Source organism: Solanum verrucosum, unplaced genomic scaffold, assembly GCF_900185275.1.
Source record: "Solanum verrucosum unplaced genomic scaffold, falcon-dt-bn FXZP01000351.1, whole genome shotgun sequence".
Taxonomy (NCBI): domain Eukaryota; kingdom Viridiplantae; phylum Streptophyta; class Magnoliopsida; order Solanales; family Solanaceae; genus Solanum; species Solanum verrucosum.
This window is the reverse complement of record NW_026019958.1, coordinates 182,183-191,810: the sequence shown is the minus strand read 5'-3', so window position 1 is coordinate 191,810 and position 9,628 is coordinate 182,183. Positions and strand designations below refer to the sequence as shown.

The 9,628-nt window shown below is 40.7% G+C and overlaps 1 pseudogene; it reads left to right on the top strand.

The window, feature by feature from the left end:
- Positions 1–415: 415 nt before the first annotated feature.
- LOC125814803 (uncharacterized) lies at positions 416–4,992 on the top strand (annotated as a pseudogene).
- Positions 4,993–9,628: the final 4,636 nt, after the last annotated feature.

The following is a 9,628-nucleotide window of genomic DNA, read 5'->3' as shown; positions in this document are numbered from 1 at the left end:
AATTACAAGCTATTCGATCACATTCTTTACTACTAAGTGATTATTGTCATAATTGATTCATAAAGATTCAATTATAGCTTTACAAGTCAAGATCCTTCATATTCAATCAAGTCTAGTTCAATTCATGATTCGATGATCCTAACTATGATCAATTAGTATTGAAGAATTGAAATAGGAAGATCACTTTTGAACCTTCAAATTTGCCTCTAATGGCATAAACCCACAAAGATTACATTCATCAATTTAGATTAGTGTTTACCATAAAAAGCACATGAAATCATCATAATATCACTAAACAAAGCTAAATCAATCATAATTGGGTAATATCCACTAGATTGGAATCACACCCAAACCCTACCCACATAGTAAGCACAACCCTAGCTAGAATGGGGTTTTATTATTTCACACTACACCAATGTTCTTCTTCTTCTTCACCGATACCTCAGGCGAAGCGCCGACCAACGACAGTCAACGAGCAGCCGCAAAAACCAGTCGGAAACTGGGCGCACCGCCGATCCATTTTTCTCGCCGGCAAACGAAGGCTGCACCGGCCAGAAGCATCGCGAGGACCAGCGAGGACCGGCGAGCTTCTTTCTCTGTTCGTCTTTGTTCCAGTGAGGACGAAATCAACAAACAGGACCTCCAGCTGCTCGCTGCTGTGAACAGCCAACTCCGGTGCAGGCAAGGCATTCACAGGTGAGACCGACCAGATCTGGCCGAAAAAAGCCCTAAGACCACCGAAGCCCTCCATCTTCACCGACCAGGTTCTATCTATCTTGTTTTCTTCATTGAAACCCTTTTGTTAGGTAATTTAGTTTTGCTTGGTAGGTAACCACACCTTACTTTCAAATATTTGAAGAGCATAGGAGTAGATTTTTAAGGTTACCTGATTGTGCATTGTGCAATACATCTGATTATTTGGATTGTTTAAATTTTTTGGCTGGTTCTGATTAGCATTTTAGCTCATATCAGGGCTCCATCTTATATATTTCAGATCAGTTCTTGCTTGTTTCTTTTATAGATCTGATCAGTGCTTCAGCGTATAATATAGTTGTGCTATCGTGTCTTTTAGAGAATACACTATACTTGATCTTTTAGTTTAGTTGTTGCTATCTGGTCTTTTAGAGTTTACACCTGTTGCAGAATTTTTTTTTCTGTTTGAAGTGTATTCCTGTGTAGATTTTACATTAGATTCAGTAGTTTTCAAGTGGATTTGGTACCTGATGGTGGTTTTGAGTCATGTCTTTGGTTGAGGCCGAGGACGAGGGAGAATAGTGGTAAGTGGGCTACGGGTTCCCAGAAATTGAGGGTAGGATCTTGGAACATAGGTTCGCTAACGGGGAAGTCCTTAGAGTTAGTGCAAATTCTCAAGAAGAGAAAGATTAATATAGCTTGTGTCCAAGAGACTAGATGGGTAGGTTCCAAGGCTCGGGATGTCGACGAGTTTAAGTTGTGGTACTCAAGAGGCGCTAGGGATAGAAATGGAGTGGGTATTTTAGTAGACGGGGATTTGAGGGAGAAAGTGGTGGAGGTTAGGAGGATCAATGATAGGTTGATGTTGATTAAGCTAGTCATTGGAGGATGTACTTTGAGTGTTATTAGTGCTTACGCACCTCAAGTGGGATTGGGCGAGAAGGCCAAAAAGCTCTTTTATGAGGATTTGGATGAGGTAGTTAGAGGTAAACCGATAATCAAGAAAATTGTCATTGGTGGAGATTTTAATGGCCATATCGGGGAAACTTCTAATGGCTTTGATGATGTTCATGGAGGCTTTGGTTTTGGGGAGAGAAATGGGGTGGAACTGCGCTTCTGGATTTTGCTAAGGCTTTTGAGTTGGTGATTGCTAACTCATGCTTTCCGAAGAAGGAGAACCACATAGTTACCTTTCATAGCTCGGTAGCTAAGACTCAGATAGACTACCTACTCCTTAGGAAGGGTGATAGAGGCCTCGTTAAGGATTGCAAGGTTATCCCAAGTGAAAATGTTACTACCCAACACAAGCTTTTGGTGATGGACCTGGAAATTAAGAGGGATAAGAGGAAGAAGATTGTATCTGATCGACCGAGGATTAAATGGGGTAGCTTGACCCCTGACCTTTCTCGGGAGATGGGTGAGAAGTTGAGTGGGATGGGGGCCTGGAGTAGTAGCGGGGATGCGGACACCATGTGGAATTAAGCAGCTAGTTGCATTAGGGAAGTTGCTGCAAAGGTGTTAGGGGTATCAAGGGGTAAATTTGGAGGCCGTAAACGAGATTGGTGGTGGAATGGGGAAGTCCAAGGCAAAGTGGAAGCGAAAAAGGCTGCATACACAAAGTTGGTGGAGTGCATAGACGAGGAAGAAAAGCGGACGCTTAAGAAAGTCTATAAGACGACAAAGACAGAAGCTAAGTTAGCAGTTACAAAGCTAAGACGACAGCTTTCGAGCGTTTGTATGTCGAGCTGGGGGACAAAGGTGGGGATAAGAAATTGTATAGGCTCGCAAAAGCAAGAGAGCGGAAGGCGCGCGACTTGGACCAAGTAAAGTGTATCAAGGATGAGGAAGGTAAAGTATTGGTGGACGAGACCTCCATCAAGCAGAGATGGCGAAGATACTTTCACAAACTTCTAAATGAAGAAGTGGGCGGAGACATTGTGTTGGGTGATTTGGCACACTCGGAAAGACTTCGGGACTTTGGGTACTACAGGTGTTTTAGAAGCGAGGAGGTTATACGTGCTATCAGTAGGATGAGCAGGGGAAGAGCGACCGGACCCGATGAGATTCCGGTGGATTTTTGGAAGAGCACGGACAAGGCAGGTATAGAGTGGTTGACTGGGTTGTTTAATGTTATTTTTAAGACAGCAAAGATGCCTGATGAATGGAGGTGGAGTACAATGGTTCCGTTGTATAAAAACAAGGGTGATATCCAGAACTGTAACAACTACATGGGTATCAAATTGCTAAGCCATACTATGAAGATTTGGGAGAGAGTGGTGGAGATGAGGGTGAGAAGAGGGGTGTCCATTTCTGAGAATCAGTTTGGATTCATACCGGGACGGTCGACGACCGAAGCCATTCATCTTATGCGAAGACTGGTAGAAAAATATAGAGAAAGGAAGAGAGACCTACATATGGTGTTCATTGACCTTGAAAAGGCCTATGACAAAGTACCGAGGAATGTCCTCTGGAGGTGCTTGGAGGCTAAAGGTGTCCCGATGATTCATATTAGGGAGATAAAGGACATGTACGGTGGAGCCAAGACTCAGGTTAGAACGGTTGGAGGTGACTCGGAACATTTCCCAGTTGAGATGGGGTTGCACCAAGGATCAGTCCTTAGCCCTTTTCTATTTGCTTTGGTGATGGATGAGTTGACACGGTCTATTCAGGAGAAGGTCCCATGGTGTATGTTATTTGCGGATGACATAGTACTGATTGATGAGACGCGGGACAGAGTTAATGCGAGGTTGGAGGTGTGGAGACAAACGCTTGAGTCCAAAGGGTTCAAGTTGAGTAGGACCAAAACAGAATATTTGGGGTGCAAATTCAGTGATGCGTTGGATGAGGCAAATGTGGAAGTGAGACTTGCCACACAGGTCATTCCTAAGAAAGAAAGTTTTAAGTATCTTGGGTCTGTAATTCAAGGAAGTGGCGACATCGATGATGATGTCACACATTGCATTGGGGTTGCTTGGATGAAATGGAGGCTTGCCTCTGGAGTCTTGTGTGATAAGAAAATTCCACCTAGACTTAAAGGTAAGTTCTACAGAGTGGTAGTTAGACCGGCCTTGTTGTATGGAGCGGAGTGTTGGCCAGTCAAGAACTCACATGTTCAGAAAATGCAGGTTACGGAGATGAGGATGTTGAGATGGATGTGTGGGCACACTAGGAGTGATAAGATTAGGAATGAAGTTATTCGGGAGAAGGTGGGAGTGGCCTCTGTGGTGGACAAACTGAGGGAAGCGTGACTGAGATGGTTTGGTCATGTGAAGAGACGGTGCGCAGACGCCCCAGTGAGGAGGTGTGAGGGGCTGGTTGTAGAGGGTACGCGGAGGGGTAGAGGTAGGCCTAATAAGTATTGGGGAGAGGTGATTAGACAGGACTTGGCTCAGCTTCACATTACCGAAGACATGACTTTAGATAGGAAGGAGTGGAGGTCGTTCATTAAGGTTGAAGGTTAGTAGGGCTAGCGTGTTGTCTCTCCTTGCAAGGGTAGGTGTTGTTAGCGTGTGTAGTAGTCCTAGTCTTGCACTTGCAGTTCTTGTCTGTGATACCTATAGCCTTATGTTGTTAATGCTTTCACTTCTCTCATTGTTTATTGATGTTAATGTCTTCCTTTGTTGATTGTATACTATCTTTCGTATTGGATGATATGTTTATACACTGTTTTCCTCGCCTTTTAATTGGATTCGATGTACTTGAGTTGAGGGTCTTTCGGAAACAGCCTCTCTACCTCGCATGAGGTAGTGGCAAGGTCTGCGTACACTCTACCCTCCCCACACCCCACCTAGTGGGATTTCACTGGGTATGTTGTTGTTGTTGTTGTTGTAAGTGGGGAAACTAAAGGGGATCCATGGGTGGAAGAATCCATGGATGAATAAGCTTCACATACCTTCAATAAAAGCCCAAACAAAGCTTGAATCAATTGTGAAAATCTCCCTAAGTTGCTGCCCTCTTCTCTTCTCTTCTCTTCTTCTTCTTCTTCTTCTTCTTCTTCTTCTATTCTAGAGAGAGGATTTCTTGGAGAGTAATTTGGGGTGTTTAGATGAATGAGTTAAAGTGATTAGTTTAGGGTATATTAAATATTTATAGGAGGTTAATTAACTAACTAATCGTCCCTCCTAACCCCTCAAGTAATTACTAAACTAACCCCTAAAAACTTACTTTAAGAACTAAAAGCTGAAAACTTGCAGCATCCACGACCTGACCATCCACGAACCGTGGATTGGACTACTGTGCGTGGTTTGGTCTCGTGGTTTGGACCTGAGGCTCATATTTTGCAGGCGAACTCAGGCCTGATCCACGCCCATGACCCACATGCCGTAGACTGATCTACTGGCCGTGAATGGCCATCCGTAGGTCACCATTTTTGACAGATTTTTGGAACTGTTTTGGGGTCCCCTTCAAGGACCCCTTGGGTGGTCCTTGGGGGTTCGTACCCGGACGTTTAGCCCCTAAACATGTCATTCTAAGTACAGGAGTCATTTATCTTGATTTTAACCCTCATACGACACTCCAAAACTCCACTACAAGACTCTACAACACACTAGTTCAACTAACTAAAATATGGGGTGTTATATTATCCCCCACTTGGGAACATTCGTCCTCGAATGACACTTTAAACACTTCTTAAAGTATAAAATCTAACTTAGCAGCCCATTATGCATGAATTACATCCAATGCCCATAATCAAGGAAGAACTTAAATTCCGAGCTAAACACATTCAAAGCGACACAAGGGAGTAGGAGCTACTTTTTACCAACCCAAAATGCACTAAACTCTATATCTATTCATTCTCCAGGAGGAACTAACATCTCCTAGCTAAAACATGCTCAACACATACACTTAGAGCCTATATGCAAAGTTCATCTCACAAAGCATTTACCCATTGAGGAAATCTTACAACTCAAAAGCTAGGGCATGCTCATAGACCACTCATGAAGCCTATATCCAATTCTACTCACATGCTCTACAACATGAGGAAACAATGCATAAAAGTCATTTCTAATAAGACCTAAGCAATTTCATGAACATGCATATAAGGAAATCATGGCAACCATAAAGCACACAACAACCCTACTAGATAGGCACACTTTCCCCGCACTTGGGAGTAAGCCTACTCAAGCTTTTCTAAACATCATATATGCTAAATAACTTCAAAATCCAAACATAACAAGTCATAAAAGACAAGAAATCTGGAAATTTTACTAAAGCATGAAACACATACCGGAAGGGACATGAGGAGATCACTATTGATCTTCTCTAGATTGGAGAGCATAAAACATATTCTTCTTTGAGGCTCTACCTCCCCACCACTAAAGACAACCTGCTTACCTTCTCTTCTTCTAACCTTAGCCTTGGGGCAATCTTTCATCATGTGGCCACCCTCACCATAACTATAGCAACCCTAATTCATGAACATCAAGGATACCCAACAACCTTGCTATCTAAGCACATTATCTCCCCCTTGGGAGCAAACCTATACAAACTCTTACAAGCATCAATTCTTTCAATTCTAAGGTCGGAGTAAGTCATCACTTAAGCTTTTACATCCCTAACACAAGATGATTCTAAACCATGGTGAATTACACTTTTACCCTTCTTAAATGAGTCTATTCACTCAACCCATCTAGGCATTTCTTAAACACCCTAATCAACCAATCTATCAACATACTTCCAAACTCATCATGACTAAGTTGGGTCTTACCAACAACTAACCATAACCTCACTATCACCATGCTAGGTAAGTACACTATCTCCCCCGTGGAAGTAAGCCTACACAATTTCTTCTAAACATCTTTCATAACCTAAAGGCAACAATGAAGCATCACTCCTACTAAAGACAACATCAGAGGCTATCATCTCAAATTTTACCAAGTCACATAGCCATAATTGGCATCTCACCCAACCTTTCTCCCTCACTCCTTATAGTATAAACCCTTCTAATAGTCACATCCTAAAGACCATGAAATAGGGGATAACAAAGAGAGCTTATAAATCTATGGCTTGACTTGGAGAATGAATAAGTGAGATTTTTTCTAAGCATCCAATAGCCTCCTATTCAAAGAATGTGTCGCGACTCACACCCATGAATAAGACTCTACTTAGATGTGGTTTGAGACATCCTAAAATTTATCCCAAAATCTTATGCTCTGATACCAAGTTTGTCACAACCCAAGGGTACACCCTAGACGTAACACGGCGTAATTGACCCCGAAAGGGTCGCATACAAGCCCTTAGCACATTATTAACATAATATAATAGAAAATATGGGAAAATTCAAAACTTTTACAATCGAAGTCATTTTTCATAAAGCAAGCATAAGTCATACTAAAACCTTTGTCTCAAACCATCTAATACAACTTTTAGAATAACCTCTTGGGACACAGCCCACACAATAGTCTCAACATAAATAAATGACATAAAGGTAAAGTGGATGTTATCCTCGAAGCTATGAGGACTCACCAAGATCTTCAACTCTTCTAGATCCTTAAAACCTAGCCTCCAAATCAACTCAAGCCTCCAACCCTACATTTGTTTAGAATGTAGGCAATATGTATTAGTACAAAATGTACCAAGTATGAAAGCTAGCACAACATTATAAGAACATCTCAAAATGGTTAGTCAACATAAGACATAAGCATAAGAGAACATTATAAGAACATCTCAAATGGTTAGTCAACATAAGACATAAGCATAAGAGATAGTAACATATAAGCAAAGGAGATAAGACATAATCATATAAACACAAATAACTCTTAGTCATCAATACCATAATAGAACCATTCTCAAGTAACCTCAAAAGTATACAAGTGCACAACAAGAATAACATTCCATAATACCACCCAAGCCAAGTATCCCTTTTTAGTCATCTTAATCATAGTCTATGTGAATGGTCAACTCCTAAACTTCTCTATGCCATAAGGGTACCATACTTCTAAGTAACCCCAAGACACACTTGTGCAATGCATGAAAGGCATCCCATACTACCCTTCATACTAACCATAGCCTTGAAGTCATCTTAGTCATACTTACCCACCTATGGTCTTACTTAATACCTTATTTTATAATGATAAAGGAACTACTACCTTAGTCAATTATATCTTGGAAGGCAACTATGGTAACAACCCAAGCTAAGCCATATTATACGAGGGAACCCTTCACAACTAGACTCAAGTCATACCTGTGCCATGTGTGGGTAGCATCCCATACTACTACCCACATTAAGTACTTCTTTAGACTATCATGAATGCTCACTAGTTTGGGACTAATCCTTCTGTTCTATTTACCTCTTTACGGCTACCAAGAAATAACCCCCTAATAGGCTAGACCATGCTATCTTCTTTCTAACATAACTAGGTTAAGCTATACTAACTACCTTGGAAGACACACTAGCATGCAAGTCAAATCTATTTTAACAAAGGTACAAGTGTCCTACCCTAGCTACCATGAAATAGTCTTAGACCAACTAAGTCATTCTACCCTTACAAGAGTACTAGAATACAAATGCAAGATATCCATAGGGGAGTATGATTCTCAACCCTAAGCAATCCTTAGGAGAGTATGAGTCCTCAATCGCAAGCTACCATGACTAACCTAACTCAAGTTATCCTTAAGAGGCATCTTACAATACAAGTCAAACTACCCTTAGGAGATTATGGATCCTCAATCCTAAACTACCCTTAGGAGAGTATAAGTCCTCTATCCTAAAGCTACCATGAAATGGTCTTAGCCAAACCAAGTCATGCTTCCACGAAAACATCCTAATAATGCTAATTCAAACTACCCTTAAGAGAGTATAAATCCTCAATCCTAGGCTACCATGACTAACTCATGACACTCTTCGCATGCATCCTACAATGCTAAGCCAAGCTATCCTGACGAGAGTATCAATCATCAATCCTAAGTTATCCTATCTTGGTCTTGTCTTACCAAGTCAAGCTACACAAGAAGGGTTAATATGTCACAACATCAAGCTATTTTAATCTAACATGCTTTGATTCATTTTAGGTTATTAATTCAACGTAAAATCCTTCTATGTGAGAGAACTTGATTCTCCTAGCTCATGCATGTGTAAGTGTGTAAGAGAAAAGAGAATACACCACAAGATCACATCATAAAAACTTCACCCCCAAAGTCCTAACAATGATGGCTACAAGCCCTACTTTAAAACTTACATTCCTTCTGTCATGATCCATGTCTAAATTACAAGCTATTCGATCACATTCTTTACTACTAAGTTATTATAGTCATACTTGATTCTTAAAGATTCAATTCTAGCTTTACAAGTCAAAATCCTTACTATTCAATCAAGTCTAGTTCAATTCATGATTATATGATCCTAACTATGATCAATTAGTATTCAAAACATTGAAATAGGAAGATCACTTTTGAACCTTCAAATTTGCCTCTAATGGCATAAACCCACAAAGATCACATTCATCAATATAGATTAGTTTTTACCATAGAAATCACATGAAATCATCATAATATCACTAAAAAAATCTAGATCAATCATAATTGGGTGATATCCATTTGATTGGAATCACACCCAAACCCTACCCACAATGTAAGCACAACCCTAGCTAGAATGGGATTTTTTATTTCACATGTGGGGAAACTAAGGGGGATCCATGGGTGGAAGAACACATGGATAAATACGCTTCACATGCCTTCAATCAAAGCCCCAAACAAAGCTTGAATCAATGGTGAAAATCGCCCTAAGTTGCTACCCTTTTCACTTCTCTTCTTCTTCTTCTTCTTTTATTCTATAGAGGATTTCTTGGAGAGTAATTTAGGGTGTTTAGATGAATGAGTTAAATTGATTTGTTTAGGGTCTATTAACTATTTATAGGAGGTTAATTAACTAACTTATTTTCCCTCCTAACTCCTCAACTAACCCCTAAACACTAATTTAAAAACTAAAAGTTGAAAA